Raw genomic sequence first — 20,754 nt, forward strand, 5'->3', positions numbered from 1 at the left:
ATAAACCAGCAATAAACCAACCGTAAAAAGCTATACAAACCAAGTGGTATAAACCCTCTACAACATTAAATGTATAACAATCAGTGGTCTGTTTCCTTAACCTCCAGTCAGATGCGCAAGATTCATAAAATACTTACCTTGTATTCTATTTCATTCATTTAGCATATGGTCTTAACAGTAACAGTATAACAATTAGTGGTCTAAACAAGAAAAACTTAATTAAATTACATGTAATACTGTCCTACAAGAGAAAAATCAAAAACTGACTCCAAAACTCTAAGTTACTGAAAAAACAAGAGAAGGTAAAGAACAAAGGATGGCAGAGTAGAACTATAATAGAAATATAACAGAGCGCTTATTATATTAGACTAAAAGTTACCACTATTAAAGCAGTTTTTCCTTGTCAATCTAGATCAATCACATGGGCCTACCAGAGCATTTTTGGACTTTGTAAGATGATGGTAGATTTGGGCCTATATGAACTAGTATAAGATGGGACCTTTATAACACTAGAAATAATGATGGTAGCTTGAGCTCGTTTGGGGAGATAAAGAAAACATGTAGCATATTATTCTCCAATTTTTTTGGATTCTCTGCAGTAAGTAGTAGGTGGTAGTGCTTGTTCTTTGACATTTCAGAGGGTAAGAAGTGACTGACTTGAGAGTAGGGCTTATAAGAATAATCAGGAAGATTGAAGATTACTTTCTCCTATAGATAGTGGAGTTGTTTAAATCATCCATATTCCCAATAACTTATAGCAAATACTCTTCTGATAGCAGCAGAGAAAACTTTTTCATCATAATCATTCACTAGTGTAATTGATTATTAGTATAGTGTAGCAGTAGAAATAAGAGAAAAGCTGTATAATAGAGAAAATTCACCTCAAGTTGTTGTATGCTCTCTCACTTGTTGTAGCAATAACAAAGTATCTATTGATGAAAACCAAAAATAACTTCAAAACCTGCATTTTAACATAGCTAGGATTTGCTAATATCATCATATGAGACATCATCATCAATATCATAATCAAGATCCATAGGACTTATTTTTTCACTATGATAAATCTAATTATTGTAGCCTTCTACAAATCCCTTACTTATCAAATGATCAAATACTACATGTCTTTTTTCCCAACTGTCATTGCAACATGTAGAACAAGGACACAATCTCACCTCCTTCAAACGTTCCTTTGGTGAATGCAACATCTAAAAGGAATTTGACACCATCAACATATTCTTCATCATACCGAGGTAAGTCAACCCAATCCTTCTTTATCATGTTTGGTTAACTGAATAAATCCAAATTGCAAAAGTGGAATAAATTAAAGAAATTGAAAAAAAAAAGTCTAGGCATTAAAAACAATGTGCCAATATATGTTCAGAACTGTGTATAGCCATTTGATATGTGAAGCAGCAAGCATATATCATTTATAAAAGATGAATTCTCATACATTTAATGAGAAGCTTTACTACATTTATCAATAACATGAAACGTGAGAAGGGAAGAGAGCATCGCTCAGATTTCAAGTTCTCAATCCTTGGTAGGTCAGTATCAAAAATCTCAGCAATTCATGCTGGGGTAGAATTTTTAATCCAATTTTATCGTCTAAAATTCACCAAAGTAGCAAATAATCCTTAAGGATAGAATTTAAGTATACTATTCATGTTCTAAGGAAAACTTTATTGAAAAATTAATAAACAATAATAAGGAGAAACCCAAATAGGCAAAGGTAAGCTAATTATTGCCTTGTCCCTGCACAACAATAAGCTAAAAAGGCACAAACCAAGAAGAAAAACACAATAACAATCAAAATTCTAAATATAAAACATGGGAATTCTCCTCTTCGATATAATTTTTCAACAAAATTCACTAGAAACCAAAACCTGTGTCAATATTCATACAAAGCAACAGGGCACATCAGATTGTGCAAGGAGTTAAACCATAACAGCAAGACAGTTGTAGGTCGGAAAATTAGTGCAACACGTAAAATTGTAGCCTAAACTATATGAAACAATTAAAAAATATAGTAAAACTATATATTATATAAGCTACAGTTATTACCTATTACTTATTTAAAAATTAAAATGTAACAGGTCAAAACTGTTGCCAATATTATACTAGGCAACAGTTTTAAAATATTGCTTAATATTTGTATCGTAAAATAAAGATTAATAGCTACACTTAAAAACTGTCCCCTATTCATATTTTAGGCAACATTTTTATGACTGTTCCCATAAAAAGTGCAGCCTAAAGGAAAAAAATGTTGTGGTATAAATTTGTTCACTCGATCCCTATATATATATATATATATAGATAGCTATTTTCAAAAAGTTGTCCTTGAAGGTGGCTGATATGACGAAGCTCATCTTGAACATTGCTTTGTTTGTTCTTCTTTTGTCCAGTAAAGTCGAAGCTAGGGCACCTGCATTGTGGATGCCAGATCATCACATAACACGTAAGTGATCAGCAACTAAAATTTATTAATTAATTTAAATTTTAGTTCTTCATTTAATTCATTATTTCTGAGCAGATTCACGATCATTTTAGTTCATAATCAAATTGGATTTTCTATTATTTCCATGTTTCTCAACCTGTGTCAATTGGACAAATTTAATATTTTTTTAAGAAAATATTGATATCTTAATTGTTCTTTTTTTTTTTTATGTGGTGATGATAATTTGATATTATAGAGAAGGTAAAAATAGAGATGTGATCAGCTTTTTCTTTTTTTTTTTTTGCCACCGAGCTTGTATATTTTCTTCAATATGGGTTCATCAAAATTCAAATCCATTGAAAAGATTTTAATTATTGAAAAGATAAAAATAAAATAACTGCTCCAAAATAATGCTCCCTTAAGTCCTAATTTATAAATCACCTCTGAGGGAAATTCATTGTCCCAAAATATAATATACTTTGACAACAATAAGGTTTAATTAATGATACTTTTCTAATATTATCCTTCCCATAATATTATCTCTCTTTAATATTCTTTCACAAATGGAGGATTTAATGAAGGACATTTTTAAAAATTTATATTTTTTTGAAAAATAAAGTTGTAAAGTATATTAAATGAACTTCATTGATATATATAATTTTGTCCAAAAATGTCTTCTAATTAAAATAGAGAAGGTGTACTTTACTTGTTTCTCCCTCGGGGGCTACGAATTTGAACATTGTTTCAAGCATATCACTAAAAGTAAATATTCTAGATATTATATCTATTCATTTTAGATTCCTTATAATCCTCTCAATTTTCAAATATCTATTTATTTAATTTTCTTGTGGGATTTTAATTGAATCTGTCTCATAAAACAATGCAGGTAAAATTGGCCGCGTTGCTGATATTCCTCAAGGCCACAGCTATCGCCATGGTCAGAACTAAACATAACCTTATCTCTTATGAAGAACCTTGTGGCCAAGAGATTATTGTGAAAGAATGCATGGAGGAGAGAGATCTTATTCTTAATTTTTATGCAAGGCATGATATCCCTTATTGTTAATTATCCAATAAAAAAAATGTGAGACTCGGTTGTAATACAATTATGTATGGTTAAGTAAATTATCGTTCATTATATTACTTATGATTTTTTCAATATATCTATTTCTAATCTTCTTCACTTTGATTTTATGATTCCATGGATAATCATGAAATTTGGAGGTAAAGCAATAACCTAACTCGTTCTAGAAAAATAAATACAAATAATATGCTAATTATAGTTTTAGAAATATGTTATAACTTAAAATTATAATTTCATAGTTTAATTAGTTGTTTGGTTATCATAAAAATAAATTTAATACTAATTAAAAATGAACTAATGATTCAAAAAATATTAAGATAGTTTAAAAATTGTTGTATTAGAGGGTTATTTCTTTATCCGTTGTTGGAATTTTTCTTGCATGCGCACTACAGCCTTGTCCTGGTCATTCCAAATGGTGCCACCTTTTCCATGTGGGATCAATGCCATTCTTTAATACTCCCTCTAGTCCTATTTATAAAGCAAAGAAAAATAGTTTTTGTCCTAGTTATAAGTCATTTCATTAAATTTTCATAGCAAAATTTTTCCATTTGGCTTTCATTAAATGTTAGAGAAGGAAAAAATGTTATTAAAACATGCATATTTAATAGGGGTAAAATTGAGAAATCATTAAATTTTTAGACAGAATTAATAAGTTTTAAGGTTTACCTTGATTCCAGTAAAATATATTAAAAGCATCTTATAGAACTAGAGGAGTATAATAGAGAAAAAGAAAAGCAAGCATATACACAGGACATTTTTTATACACAGAACATATTTTGTTTAAAATTTACCAAAAAAAAGGAGAAAGAAATATGAGAATGTATAAAAGTATTTGAAAAATGTGCAGATATGATTAAATAAACATTTATAAACAGCAGAATAATATATCCTTGAGAATAAAAATTTCACAAAATGAGTTTTCCAGTAACAATATTTGAATTCCCTAATAAATTATCTTGCAAATGCAGACAACGATAGTTTGTTTTTAAGTCTACCAGTTTGTTCCCTTGTTTTGAAACAAAATCTTCAAATTCGGGAAACATGTTGTTAATCCCATCTCAAATGTGAATTATAATTGTTATACAAACGGGTTTTGGTTATAAGCTCGTTTTAACAAAAACAACTACAGGTTTATAATTTAATTAGTTGGCTATTATGTGGCTTTCTTAAGTTTTGCCCAACAATATAAATAGCTCTTTGTCTAATGGGTTTTCACCATCTTACACAACTCTAGCTGAGATTTTTCTACTTGAATGAGAGAGGAAATAAATTAAAAGGCCTATATAGAATTCAAAGAAGAACAAAATATGGACACAAATTTGAGTATTATTTATATTTCTGCTTTATTGTTACTACTAGCATCTTCAATTGCAGCTCAACCTACGGTTTTTGATATAAGAAAATATGGTGGAGCACCTAATGGAGATCTGACCTCGGTGAGTATTTATCTATTGCATTCTTAGTTTGAAAGTTTACCGCACAAAAAAAAAACAAAAGAAAAGAAATTTCAAACAAAAACTTAGTACTTAACAAATTGATCCCATTGCAAATAATTTTTTTGACATATATATACACTAAATTCCAATCAAAAAATTTGAATGACACATACATTTTGTGATTGATTTGTGAGGAAAAATAAATTTTGCCACATTTATTTTGTCATGTATTTATGCCCTCCAACATATTTTTTGTCCTTATTAATATATTTAATTAAAATATATTTGGCTTGTTGAGAAGAGCTTAGAGAGAGCATGGAAAGAGGCATGTGCATCAACAAGTGCAAGCAAAGTTTTGGTGCCTAAAAGTACATACAATTTGAGACAAATAGAACTAAATGGTCCTTGCAAGGCTCCAATTGAGCTTCACATTGAAGGCAACATTGTAGCACCAGAAAACCCCAATCGATTCAATGGAGATTCCCAATGGCTTAGTTTTGGATACATTGATTCCTTTATATTATCTGGTGGTGCCACTTTTGATGGTCAAGGTTCAACAGCTTGGAAGCAAAATAATTGTGCTAAAACTTGGAATTGCAAGAAGCTTTCCATGGTAAGTAATAAGTTATATATGCACATTTCTAAAATTCACAAACACATGTTGAATTCATTTTATCATTATGTTTTGAAATTATTTATTAAAACATATGTATAATTTTCAAATAATAATAATAATTTAAGAATATATGTTTTAATAGAGAAATCATATAATGAGTTAACTCTCTCTCTCCCTCTCTCTCTCACCCATCCACACACACACACACACACACGATTAAAAAAAGGTTAGGAAGAAGAGGGAAAATTAAATTGTATTGTGTTGGCTCTATGAGTCCTAACATCTTTTTTCTTTTCTTTTTTATTTAGTATCTCCCACTAATAAGCTAATAAACACTCAATCAATGAGGTATAGATCTTTTAAAAATCTAACTTTATTTCAAACCTTCCAGAATTTCGGTTTCAGCTTCATGAACAATTCGATCATCCAGGACATAACATCAAAAAACAGCAAACATTTCCACGTGAATGTTCTAGGGTGCCAGAATATTACATTCAATGAATTCTCCATCGAGGCTCCATTAGATAGTTTGAATACAGATGGAATCCACATTGGAAGATCAACAAAAGTCAAAATACTGAACTCAAACATTGGAACAGGAGATGATTGTATTTCATTGGGTGATGGAAGTAGACAAGTGAGTGTTGAGAATGTGACATGTGGACCTGGCCATGGCATTAGTGTTGGAAGTCTTGGAAAATATGAAAATGAAGAACCTGTTGAAGGTTTGATAGTGAACAATTGCACTTTCAAAAACACTGATAATGGTGTGAGAATCAAAACTTGGCCTGGTACTTCAATAAATATCCAGTCTCTGGCTTGCGCTTTGAGAATCTTGTCATGATCAAGGTCACCAATCCTGTGATTATAGACCAAGAATATTGTCCATGGAACCAATGCTCAAAAAAGGTACTTAGTTCTCTTCCTTTTTGATGTATCGTATTTTCTAAGATTTTGTTACATATTTCTAACTACTTCTTTCATTCTTTTGCGCATTTTGAGCTGCTACAGACTCCATCAAAGTAAAAATAAGTAGAGTTTCCTTCAAGAATATTAGAGGCACATCAACAACAAAGGAAGGAATAATTTTGATTTGCAGTAGTAGTGTACCATGTGAGAAGGTGAGACTCACAAATATTGATCTCAAATTCAATGGGACTCCGGCAATTGCTACTTGTAAGAACATCAAGCCCCAAGTCTTTGGGAATGTACCAACATGTACTCCTTGATATGTATTTTCCTTATTCATTGAATAAAAAGTAATCATATGTTAAGGCTTATTGTTCATTTCCAGTTTGTTATTTTCTGGTTCAAAAATTCTTAAACTGATAATGTGTCTTGGCACATATCAAGAAGCAAACCTCTTGAAAAATACCAACCAGAAAAGGAATGCAAATGCAAGTAATATGAATACATACATCAATAACAACATATAATACTCTCATCTTCTTGATGTTTTATCTTAATGATGTGGACCCCTTATATATTTTGAAAGCCCGCAAAACGTCTCCTAAAAATGAAAGTCATGTTACACAAACCTCTCTTTTATTTTCACCAAATTTAATTCTTTTTGTGTTTGTATATTGAAAAGCTAAAAATTATGAACTTGACCAATACTCCTCTAGTCCTATTTATAGGGTAGAGATAGAAAATTAATTTTGATCCTATTTATAAGGAACCCACTATTTTCCATGTTCATATTTAATTTTATGTCCTTATTAAATGCTAGAAAAAATTATTAAAAATAATTCTTTTCATCCTTATTAGGGGGTAAAGGTGGAAACTTATTACATTTTAAGGCAGAGTTAATGAGGTTTAATGTTTTTTCTTTGTTCTAATGAAACATACTCGAAATGACTTATAAATAGGATCAGAAGGAGTAATCAATATTTCCTAATAAAACCCTAATTGAGATAATTGAGCTCACAAAGCCCAGTTAATTGAAACCTAGCTAAAAAATGAAAATATATAATAAAATAAAAAAATAATTGACTTAATTTGATTTCTAAACAATATCCTAATTTATAAGAAAATTATTTAGATAATTAAAGATCATTTGGATAATTCAAAATATAAAAAATATTATTTAATTTAAATCTTCCTAATAATCCATTGAATCCTATAAGATTCTTTAAATAATAAAACCACATCGAAAATAAAAAACAAAATGAATTAACTGAGAGCCCTTTTGAATAAGATCTTTGACTCGTCGATGTTAAATGCTTCATGTACTCTTTCCAAATCTCTTTACCTGGTGTCATGTAAAGTGGCAATACTGTGTTCCAGGTTTGTATCGGACAAGGGTGTGAAACTAAAAAAATAAATCAATTTTTATAATATTTTTTAAAATAACTAAGGCTTCGGAATGTAACGTGGAATGAAACCTTGCTCATCATGCATTGAGTCATCACCGAATGTGGAAAATGCTCTGCACCACCGCTGTTAGAACCAATGCTTTTAAAACCGGATCGGATATTAAACTGAGAAGATCAGTGATTCACGGTTCACATAATTCAACTAACAATTAAATTTAAAAAATTATATATATAATAATCTAAATATAATAAATAAATATAAAATTACTAACTAATTTAAAAATAAAACCAAATATTTTAAGTTTATTATGACTTAACAAGTCATATGATACAACATAATATCAAATGATTAAAAAAATTGGTCATTTTTTAAAAAAATTTGATAAAAAATAAAAAAGTTTTTTTTAATAGTCCGGTTTTTTAAAACTGGATTCAATTCCAAGCTTGATTCCAATTTTCATTCCAACCACCTATCCAAATCGGCCTAACCCAACTCAACCCCTAAAACAGTTTTTACATGCTGACTAAGTCAAAATCCAGACTGGTCAATCGTTTGGCCTGTTTTTTAATCATTGGTCAGAACATAGCAAGTTTGGCCAATAGAGGAAGTTGAAACTTTCATAGAGTGGATGCTTTCTGCAACAAACGGTAGAAAAACGATCATCAGAAACCAAAATGCTAAGATCCTAGGACCACGTAAGAAACATGTATGTAAGAGCTTCAACACTATTCTTTCATGTCAGGCCGAACTTTAGATAGGTTCAAGCAAGCTTAAACTTGAGCCATGAAAAGTACTCTTGTATAAACTTTAGGCTTATATCTTTTTCTAGCACCCAGATTCGAACCGATTTGACTAAAAATAATCTTCCATCATATCGCCCACAAAAAAGGGTGACTGGAAATGTCTCACTGTCGCGCTTGTTTGAATTATTCTGTTATATATATAAATTAGTTCAATTCTAAGTTATTCTTCTGTTTGTATTGCTTGTACCCCAGAAAAAAAACATTAATTAAGTTTTGAGATCAGGCAAATAGAAAAATACTTATAGTAGTACAAACAACTTTTCTTTTTGTTTTTTGTTTTTGTTTTAGTTCTAAAAACACTTCTTAAAAACAGTAATCAACCATGCCCATGATCTTCATCCCAACTGTCATTGTATTTTATTTATTACTTGTTAATGGGGTTAATGTATAGTAAGGGTAATATTAATAAAACCAATCTGAAGCTTCTCAGTTGGAAGTTACATCTAGAGGTTTATCTACTTTTTTAAAATAAAAATGAATCAAATTCAGGCATAATTGAGAGACATCATTGTTATATAATTTTAAGGTTGCTGTTATAATTGGAAAATTATTAAGTGTTTTAAACACTTACGTAATGAGATATGAATATATCCTTGTTGCCAGAATGATAAAATAATATCTGCTAGTACTTAATGATAGGAAGCTTACTAGCTATGATTTCATCCCATTAAAAAAAAAACGATCATCACTTAACATAATTTTTACATCTCCATGTATAAGTGTAAGGACCCCAAATTTTAAAGTAGTAAAAAAATTAAATTAATTAAAAAAATTCTCCCAATTAATTGTTATTTAAATTGTTTTTATAGCAAATGGAGAGTGTTAGTTTAGTAGAATTTATGTTAGTAACTTTTTGAAGATCCAGAGTTTGAATTTATAGAGCATAAGTTTGGCTTTATATTTTATTTGAATTACGGTAAAATTTTGTTCCCTTTTCTATAATTTTTCTTGTGTCCTTTTTGGTAATTTGCCCAATTAGTTATTGGATCAGATTTTTTTCCTCCTCCTCTGCCATTCGAACACCAGAAGCAACGAGAGAGAGAAAATGAGATAGCATCCGATTTTTCCTTCATTTTCTCTTCTCCGTCGAGCTGCTCCTCTGGTCCTCACCATCAACTGTTTCTTCCTCACCGTCAGCTGTGTCTCATCGCTGGTGACAGAGGGGTACTCGCCATCGATGTTGCAGAGTCGCCATCCCTGTTCGTTTTTCTTCCCCTCCATTCACGGCAACATAGCTGCTGTTGGAAGGAAGTTGACGCGTGGGAAATGATTCACTGGGACTGAGGTGTTGCCTGGTGTTTGGAAGAAGGGAAGCTCAATTGAAGTTGTAACAAGTGAGTTTTGAGCCTTAAAAGTACTATAGGTATGTGAATAACGTCTTAATAATTTGTTAGCAAATTTATTTATTTATTTAAACATTGATTGAGCCTATTCACGAGCCACCTTTTCTATTTATGTAATTCTTTTGAAATTTCTCAAGACAAACAATAGAGTATGTTTATTTATTTTTCTTTAATGATTTATAATTTTTATTTTTATTAGTGGCTATTGTACTTAGAAATGTCATTATAATAGCTTTAATAAAAAGAGTTGGAACTATAATTTTTCAAATGAAAATTTGAAAGCGATTGCTATATTTGGTAATGTTTGATTTACATGTAAGGGATGGTTAACTATTTTGATTCATGCATGGAATTTACATATGGATTCAGTTATGTTGAGTTTGATGAATAATTTTTAAAAAAGAATAATATGTTGATTTTAGACCCATGCATGCTTGATTTGAAATATGAGACTAAATTAGAATACTAGTTGCTAACAGAAGACCCATTAGCCCTTGGCATCCCATGGTACACTTAACTAACAAAGTGTTTGTAGAAGGTGCTAATCCCGTGAGAGGGCCAATGCATGTAGAATGGAGGGATGATAATTCGTGAATATTGTACTCACGCCTATTTTCATAGGCCTTGTGCCTGTGCTTGTTTTGTGACTTTAAATCGCTCTTAATCATTTCATGGTTTTACATTGCGTTTGGTTATTTATTCTCGTGGATTGTGTATCCACACTTGTTAGTTATTTACCTTTATGGACTGTATATCTATGTTTGTTAATTGTTCCGATCAAGTCCTATTAAAAAGTGAATTTTGAAACTTAAGTTTTCCTTAAAATTTGATCTTTTAAAGCAAACTATTATTTTTACCATATTTGGATTTTAAATTTAGCTTAATAATTCCCATAGTGTTTAAATATATTTTGATGTTTAAACTGGAACTTGAATTTCTAATAAATTGTAATTGAATTCATGTATTCACGACTTTTACATTTACATATCTGTCAATATATATATACATAGAAGGTATGTGCTTATATTATTTTTAATTGATTATTTCATTAAATTTATAAAAGACTCATTGATATACTTTTTATTATTTCCATCAATTATAATTGGGACGTTATTCACTGAAAAATTATTTTGGCTTTAGATATTATAATTGAAGTTGAACCTCTTGCTAATGATTGAGGGTTTATTCTGATGGGAAGTAGAGGAGCTGTGAATTAAGCTTCCTTTCAATGTAAAATTTGAATTTATGAAATTGTATTTTATAAATTTAATTCTAGGTACTCTACATAGACTATAGTTAAGATCTTTATTTTATTATAAACTTTGTATGTTGGTTGAAAGGAGTTAAGCTCTTGATTATTATGATATTTTGCCTGAAACCTTGTGTTGTAAATTTTTTTTTCGAGAGGTCCTAGTTACAAGGAACGTTTTGGCAAAATTTCTATAAAAATATTAAAACTTTTGTTTGAATTAAAATTATTAAGAATGTCATAATTCCAATACAAATATAACTTTGTTGTATAAATGGAATAATTTCTTAATTTAAAGTTTTAGAGATGTAATTTCTAGTGCATATCTCATGCTAGTCACTTCCATTTTATTAGGATGTGACAATAATATTATTCATTGAATTCTCCTAAATAATTTTGATTTAAAAGGAAATTTATTTAATGTTTAATCTGGATCATTCCTTATAGTTTTCCCATTTAGTTTAGTTTAGTACTTCTAGTCCAAAATGTTGGAGCTTTTTGTAAATTTTGGTTTTGTCCTGAATGTAAAATTAAGCACAACAACTTTTATTCACCACATCAATTAAATATTTCTTAATATGCCATTTTTCCATTTGCTTAAAGTTCACATTCAAATTAAAATGATTAAAAGTTGGTAATCCAATATTCCAATTAAATGAGAGGGATATTTCAAAAGATTATGCATTTTAGAATTAAAGGAAGTGGTAGGCTGTCCAAGTGATCACTTGAGTTAATGTGAAAAGTCTCACATTGGATAAAGTCAAGTTTTATAACTAATATAAAATAAAGAAGAATTACCTATAAATTTGATATTTGAGGTTTTGAGTTAAGATATGATGTTTTCTCTCTATTCTTATCTGTTTATTTTTCCCTTGTTTTTGGATCGTCGTTGCTTATTTCTAATAGCTAGGAAGTGCATTGTCAATTTAATCACGACATCACAGTTGAAATGTATTACCTAACATATGATAATATCACAAGATGGCGGTCAAACAAAACTTTGGTGAAGTGTTATTACTCTTTTGACCAGTGGATGCCTATAAATGTATACCTAAAAGGCTAAAAGTCTCCAATCAACTCTCAGATCAAGTCAATCATATTGTCTTGAATTTCCCATAACATTTTTGCGTTAATTTGCTTGAACATGGCTAAACTCAAGAAGCTAATATTCATGCTCAACTTTGCTTTGCTTCTTGTGCTCCTCATCTCCACCAAAGTGGCTGCAAGGGAACTTTTTGGGGCGCCCAAGATTCACATAACGGGTAAGTTATAAGCTGAGAAATATAAATTAAATAGTACGATTTACAAATAATATCTGCAACTATAGATTTTATATTTTGTATTAATGATTGATGTGTGTGTGTGTGTGTGTGTGTGTGTGTTGATTTAGGTTTTGTCTGTTTCCAATCAAACTAGACTTAAACATTGCTTTGTGTTTTATGGCCAGCATACCGTTTTCCTGTATATGATGTTTAAATTGATTAAAAACTTCCGGAAAAATTATACTTTCAATTCATATAATTGTATATTATAGTACTTCAGTCTTTATATGAAGATTTTATCATTTAGTCGTCAATTTTTCTAAATTCTATAAATTTAGTCATTATTGAAATTCTGATGTACCATATTATTTATAATTAACATTCTCGAAGTTACATTCTATTTCTTTGAAACACTTTCTTTTTGTGTGTATTGTATATGGTTAATTAACTAACAGATGGAATTGTTAATTCCTTGAAAAACTTGAACGAACATCAGCGCGGGATCAACCACAGGGCCACAATTATCCTCATCCTAATCCTTGATCAACATACAGAAGTCCCATTGGAAATCAAGTGTTGAGAGAAAGCTGAACGAGACTTTTACTCATATGCGTAATTTGATTTAGTGTGCCAGTTAATATAGTAGTAAGAATATTAGTTGTTTTCTGGCGTAATTGTAATTGTCACATTGGACTTACAAATTTTTACTTATCATATGTGGAAATCTCACAACTGATATGAGAATTTTGTTAGTAGCCGATCTATAAGGTACTTTTATTTGTAAGTGTTTTTTGAGTCCGGAAATATGCCATGACTTTGATAAGCCTCCAATACCCAACTTAATTATCTAAAATTTATTTTATCAAAAGAGAAAATTAAAACATCTGTTTACTGTTTTATTTTAATAATATCTTAGTAAAATATTAATACTCTAATATTTAATAGTTTAAATATTATTTTTATTGCCTATAAATATTCCTCCAAAATTTATAATTCTTTTTTTAAAAATTAAAAGCTTAACTACTGTATCTAAGATACATAGATCATGAATGCTTTTTAACAACTACATTAGCTATGTTATAATTTTTGAAGAAATCATAAATATCAAAAGTTGTCTTGTAAATTATGTATGAAAATTTGTAAATAATAATATTTAAGTTATTATATATTATATTATTAATATTTAATAAGATATCATTAAAATAAATACAATAATTTCTTGGTATTTATTGTAATTTAAAAAACTTAATTGGTATTCATTTTTTTAAATGATACTTATATGTAATTATTAGATCATTTTTTATAATTATTTTTATCTTTTTCTGGAATTTTCTGGTCAACTAATGATCAAATTTAATTTTTATTATGAGTCAGCGTAACATAATACTCAAATATTGAAAGAAAGCATTGTACAAAAAATAAGTTTACCATCAAAAACATTCTTGAGCTTACAGTTTAAAGGTTAATTTTGCCTTATAACCTGAAAAAAAAGTAAAAGAAAAAGAAAAAGAAGTGACGGGGGAAAAAATGTTCGGTTGATATCTTCAAAATTGACTAAATATTCCTGACATTAAATTTAATGCTCTTTCGGTTTGTTCATCTTTACTTAGGGAATCAAATATATATTTGACTTGTTGGCCAAACACGCACACACACACATGACTCAGCAAGAGCAATACTAATCTTTTGATGATTATATTTTATGCAATAAATGACAAAAAGGAAATATAATCGATAACTTTCTATGATTGAAACATGCTGGATTTAATTTACTGTCTTATATGCTCAAACTATTGCATACATATATCTGGATATTGTATTAAAATTTTGAATCATTGAATAACTTGATAATAAGTACCCATAAATCTTTTCCTTAAAAAATCGCTGGCAAGAATTAAATTAATGCATAAACCTAGCTAAATAAAAGTCAAACTAATTAGGCTAATGTCAAATTGAAAGTTAGATAAAGTTGACTTATGAAAAAAAATAAAAGTCAAAATCATGCTCTGCCTTACTTTTTAGAATTAGCTTCTCCTTTTATTTTCTCTCCAGTTCCTATCCACTTATCATCCCAACCTTTGAATTAAATTTTGAATGGTTATGATTTAGTATTTCATAAAATTATTATTATTAAAATATCAAATTATGCAAAAATAAATAACTTTAAAATATAGCAAATTTGATCAAAACTACAATTCAAAATTCAGGATTGCAATTAAGAAATAAAAAAGAAATTTTATAAAATATTAAATCTTAACCATTAAAAAATTGATGTAAAGGTTGAGATGATAAATGGAGAGCAAGTAAAGAGAAAATAAATGCAGAGAAGCCAAGTCACAAAAGTATGATTTCCGAGCTACTTCCTTTTCGTGTGTTCTAAGGAAAACAGAAAAATCACAATGCTCATGTTTGACTAAAGAATATCACTTGAGATGCCAGTCCAGTTCAACTGTCTTTAAAGGTTATATACCAGCAATTACCAGAATTAAAGCTTAATTACATAGTTCTATCTGATATTCTTTTTGTAGATTTTTCAATTGAAGATGGTTGATATGAAAAAGCTGATATTGAATCTTGCTTTGCTGTTTGTTCTTCTCTTCTTCGGGAAAGTGGTCGCAGCTCGGGCGCCTTCAATTTGGATATCTGATCATCACATTGCACGTAAGTGAAAAAGAACTGATCATATGCTTCTTTGATCCTATTTATGCAGTAAATAGAAAATATTTATTTTATTTTTATTTATAAGATACTTTCATAATTTTTCTGTCCATCTATACCCTTTTTCCCCTTTATAAATGCTGAGAAGTCTATTAAATGTTGAAGTATTTTATTTTTATAGGTTGTATATCTAATAGGGGTAAAGTTAGAAACTTATTGAATTTTTAGACAAAATTAAGAAGGTTTAACTTATTTTCTCAAGAACATATGGCAAGTTACTTATAAAAATAAAACCAGAGGGAGTATCTCATTTGGCTCAAATTAATTTAAATTTTTTATGCTTTTAATTTAAATCATTTCCCAATCACATTCTATCGATCATTTAGTTCATATTTATGGACCAAATTGGCTTATGGATTCCTTCTTTTTTTTGTTTCTCAATCTCTATCTATATTCTTTTTTTTTTCGAACGTAATGAAATCTCAACTACTATGTTGCACATTTTTTTTTAAACAAATGTTTGAATTCATATGCTTTGACATTAATATTGTTAGGCTTCAAATGGGGGATTACTCTCATTAAGTGCATACAAAGCTGAAAGTTAAACCTGTGAGTTTTTTTTGTTTTTTTGGGTTTACTGAATCACCCAAATGTCGTTAGTTCATTATTAAATTTTAAATTTTAAACTTATTTTTATTATGCATTCTACATCTTTAAAGATACAATATCCACACACAATTTTAAATTATTTTAAACTAATTCAAACCCATCGCAACCATGCATTTAATATTATTAAAAAGTTAAAAGTAAAATATTTACACCATCCTTATAGATTACTCGTTCGCTTCTTAATTTTTCTTTTTCTTCATTTTTCATATTTTTATTTTATTTTTGTTTATAAATCTGGAAATTATTGACGGGTGATAAATGTCATATATATTTAATATTTAATTTTATGATTTTGATTGAATCTGTCTCAAAATATTGCAGATAAAATCCATATGGATGATCCTCGGAACCACCATTATCATCGTCATTAGACACATGCACGTGTTTTGAAGAAGATTATAATGGCCTAGAGATATTATTGAGAAAGAATACATGGGAGAGAGATTTCCTATTGATGTTGTCAGTAAATATATATATATATATATATATATTCAATAATTTGTAAAACAATGGTTTAAACTTAATGAATTTAAAAAATTATGTATGTCGGAGAGTTATTTTCAATTGAATAAAAATACTTGAATTCAATCCGTTAGTGCAATATATCACGCTTTTGTTATACCCTCTCATAGGTATTGTTATATAGATGAGGCTCTTGTAAATAATTAATAATAACATATTAAATTTAATAAACATAAAACAATTAGATTATTTAAAAAATAAAATTAATAATTAATAACAACATAAGTTGAGCGCATCCATCTTCTTCAACTCTTCCTCGCCCTCACCATCAGGCTATGTTTGGTAGGAGGGAATGAGAGAGTGGGATTGGGATTGGTATTAGATAATCCCACCTTCTTGTGTTTGGTGTGAAGGAATGAAAAATTTTATCCCAATACCAATCCCATCTAAGTGGGATTACTCAATACCACTACCCCCATGGTGCTGAAAAATCAATCCCAGGATTGATTATTTTTAGACTAAATTACCCCCATTATCTCTCCATCATCTCCTTCCCTCTGCTTGCTCCTCCTTCGTCTCCATGTCGTCTTCCGCCTTTGCCCTCCTTTCAGAATAAGCAACGCCGGTGTCTCCTCTGCTGTTACCATTCTCTCGTTCACCGACATCATCACCAGATTTGTAGGGAGAAGGAGGACATCAAAGATGAGAGAAGGAGGAGAACAATCAATGACCTCATCTACATAATCGGTCTAAGCTCGAGCCATGGCCACCAGATCTCGCCATCGTTGTCGACTTCACTGTCGTCTACATCCTTGTCATTCTCATTTCTTAGTTCAAACCAGAAGGAAAAAAAATAGAGGAGAGGATAGCAACAAGGTTCTCTTGTGTAGCCATGAGTGTTCTTTTTGGGGAGAAGAGCAACAAGAAGTTAGAAGAGGAAGAAGATGATGAGGATAACCAGTGTAAGCATTTATTTTGCAGCTATGGACGTTTTGTTTTAGGGAGAGGAAACTGTTCTGATGATAATGACATAAATATTCAGTTTATATTTTGAAGGATAATATAGTATTTTTATATTTTTGTTTAATTATAAAATAAAATAAAAATAAGTACTCCTTCTTAATATTACTTCATACCAAACATAATTTTAAAACTTCATTTCTACTTTCATTCCCAATACCAATCTCAATCCCAATCTCACTACCAATCCCTCTAAATTAAGGTCTGCCTACCAAACAGAGCTTTAGAGTCCCCCTCATGAGGCTCATCATCATTGGGCTGATAAGCATCATCTTCAAAACTCATATTGTAAAATAAAATAGTTAATAAAACAAATATTAAAAAAATAATATAAATATTAAAATACAAACTTGAAGGCTCAAAATAACTTGCATGAGAAGAGAGTTGTGTAGAAAGGAGGGGAAAGTTGAGAGAAATTTCAAAGGAAGCACGTGACAAAAATTTGCCAAAAGTGATAAAGAGGAGGGGCCGTTGTTTATATAAGCGTTAGCGTTGGTATTAGATGCGAGCGGTTTTGACAGATGTGACAAAAGAGAATGTTCACAATGTCTCACGCCACCGGTCAACATAAAGGTTGTTGAGTCAGTTTTCGTAACTGGTAGCGGTTCTACACAAACCGCTAACAAAACTGTCATGTCACTGCCACGCAAGTGACTCTTCCTGCGGGTGACCAACATTGTGGCCGTTTTGTTAGACAAACTGCTACCATACACTCCCTCTGTTTTTATTTATTTTTTATATAAGAAAATTATATTTTTTAATAAGTATTTATTGTAAATTTTTTAAATTACCTTTCATAATTTTATCATTCAATGTTATAAAAAATAATTAATGAAAGCTTGATTAACACAATTAATTAAGGGTGTTGTAGTCTAATTTTTTTTATTTTTAAACACTATTAACATAGTTAACTAATTTTTTTAAAACTGTGTGTTATAGTTTTTTCTCCTATAAATAGAAACAGGGGGAGTATAAACCACTGCAAGAGCTCCCGTCATTAGACGCCATATATTGTATTCTCTCCATTTCAAATTATAAAATATTTTTAGATAAAATCTCATATATTAATAAATTTTATTAAATATATTTAACAACCTTTTTATTTCAAAACAAAAATATAAACTTTTAAAAATATTCTTCATTTAATAATATTAAATCTACACCTAATTAGTATTAAATAGAGGAGGGAGAAATGGAAATATTAAAATAAGTTTATTTAATAAAACTTTAATTTTTTAAAGTGTCTTATATTTTGAGATGATAAATTTTTTTTAAAAGTATTTTTTATAATTTAGATAGGAAGAAGTTCTAGATGTTTTTGCCAAAACCGTTACAACATTTATTGCGGATGTCAGCCAAAAACTGTTACGATATGTTTCGCGCCAAATGGCAGTTTGGCAACCTGGTAAGAGTTTTCAGCAAACCTGCTTACAATTGGCTTCAGTGGTAGCATCCAACCACTATTAAAAACCCTTTTTTTTTTTTTGTAGTGCCTGTCTAATGCATTGATAAATTTATCTTCTCTCATTCAATTTTTTTTTTGTGAGATGTGACGTCACGGGCTTCCACCACTATATGCCAATTTTTTTTAGTTCGTCCAATGCATTGATGATTTTTTTTTCTTTTTTCTCATTCAATCTTTTTGTGAGATGTCATGTTAGGGACTTCATAGCAAATTCAAAATGCTTAATCCTTAAGTGGTCCTTTGATGCAATATTCCCAAAAAGATACAATACTCAACATGTAAGGGAAGAGCAAGTTGATGAGGAGTAAATAAAACTCATGGCATATCTTAGTATCTTACTATTCACAAATTATAAATATTACTTTTTATTTATTTGTTCTGCCTCTTCGAACTTGCAGCTTGCAGCTCAGGCCATCGCATGTTAACTCTCTGACCACAAGTCTTCAAGGCATTTTTTTTTAAAGAAAATTATAAGTATTACTCTTTATTATTATTATTTTTTTGAATCGTTATAATTATACGACCAATTGTCACCGGTCAATTATGGTTTGGTCAAATGTCAAAGTCAAGAAGAGCATTTTTGACATTTTCCATATGTCAAAAACGATATTCAAATTCTTGGGGGCATTAATTAAATTGGAGGATTTACTCATTTAGTGGGGACTCATTTACCATTTTTGTTATTATTTTGAATTCATGTATGAAATATGGATTGAATAATGTACACTACCTTTCTGTATTTGCGATGTGGTGTTATGTTTAGGTTCATTTCTGTCTGTACTAGTTTCTTGTTTTGAAAAAATCAAAAGGGAAAAAAAAATGAAATGCTCTCTGTTGACAAGTCCAAAAATTGACAAAATCCTAGCATTGACATTGAACGTGTACATATGAATCATTATTCATTTCATAAAGGCTAGAGCAATTCATTGTCTTTATTTTCCAAATCATTGTTTTTTTATTACTCAAGAGTATCCTTTTATTAGAGATAATTTTGTTCGAGGTATGATCAAGCACTAAATGTTGACATCTCTCCCAATAGAAATTCGAACCTTGGCTTACTATGTCTTGAGAGACTAGCCTCTTCCTCTAGAACCAACTCCTTGTTGGTGCAAATATTGTTATGTTCAATTAACTTCATATATATATATATATATATATAACTTTATGTAGATGAATCAGATTGTTGCTATTACTAATAACATGATAGAAGCAATTTGATTGAAGGATATATTAAATTCAAATATTAATTTGAACAAAATTTTTGGGGAGACATTAAAAGATCAAATTCAAATATCGGCAAAGTTTTGAATAGATACATATTAAACTAATAATATATAACAATATAGTAGTAGTAAAATGAGATTCAAAACACAATACAAATTGCATTATTATTCATGACTTATGAATAGTGGGTCATATATGAGATTTTATAGATACATATAATAGAATATAAATATAAATATAGATTAGTATATGTCACATCTCTGTTTATTCCCCTATTTATATATGTCACATATCTTCCATTATCCCATATTTTTGGACAGGGTTTAACTGCCGCAGTTGAGAATATGAATAGCGTCAAAATTTTAAACATAAATACATTATACAAACATGCATACGTATAATACACACACACACATCGTTACTGAAATCTAACATAAGAAAACCATGAAGTTTTGTTGAAACTGTGGTGAGATTGTGGAGTTCAGTTTAATTTGTTTCTACTTTACTTTATCAAATTTGAACGTGACATTAGCCTAACATCTATTTAGGCTTTTACTGTAAAATAAAACACTCTAGTCTCTATCATGTTCTGCTTCTCTCTCTAGTCTCTCTTATTATTTCATAAAAGATATTAATTTTACAAAGGTCCCAAAGGACTTGAGAAGAATTATCATATTTCACGCATCTCATATCCTCATTGTCATTTACATATT

The 20,754-nt window shown here is 29.5% G+C and overlaps 1 long non-coding RNA gene and 1 pseudogene across 1 annotated transcript; both read left to right on the top strand.

The window, feature by feature from the left end:
• Nucleotides 1–4,825: 4,825 nt before the first annotated feature.
• LOC129313979 (polygalacturonase-like) lies at nt 4,826–6,799 on the top strand (annotated as a pseudogene).
• A 5,531-nt stretch (nt 6,800–12,330) lies between these two features.
• LOC129312320 (uncharacterized) lies at nt 12,331–16,957 on the top strand. Its single transcript, XR_008593531.1, has 4 exons — nt 12,331–12,543; nt 13,040–13,188; nt 15,072–15,204; nt 16,192–16,957. It is a non-coding gene; the product is annotated as an uncharacterized LOC129312320 (long non-coding RNA).
• Nucleotides 16,958–20,754: the final 3,797 nt, after the last annotated feature.

This window comes from Prosopis cineraria, unplaced genomic scaffold (assembly GCF_029017545.1).
Source record: "Prosopis cineraria cultivar Desert tree isolate PC_DT_omini unplaced genomic scaffold, ASM2901754v1 PC6, whole genome shotgun sequence".
NCBI classification, from domain to species: Eukaryota; Viridiplantae; Streptophyta; class Magnoliopsida; order Fabales; family Fabaceae; genus Prosopis; species Prosopis cineraria.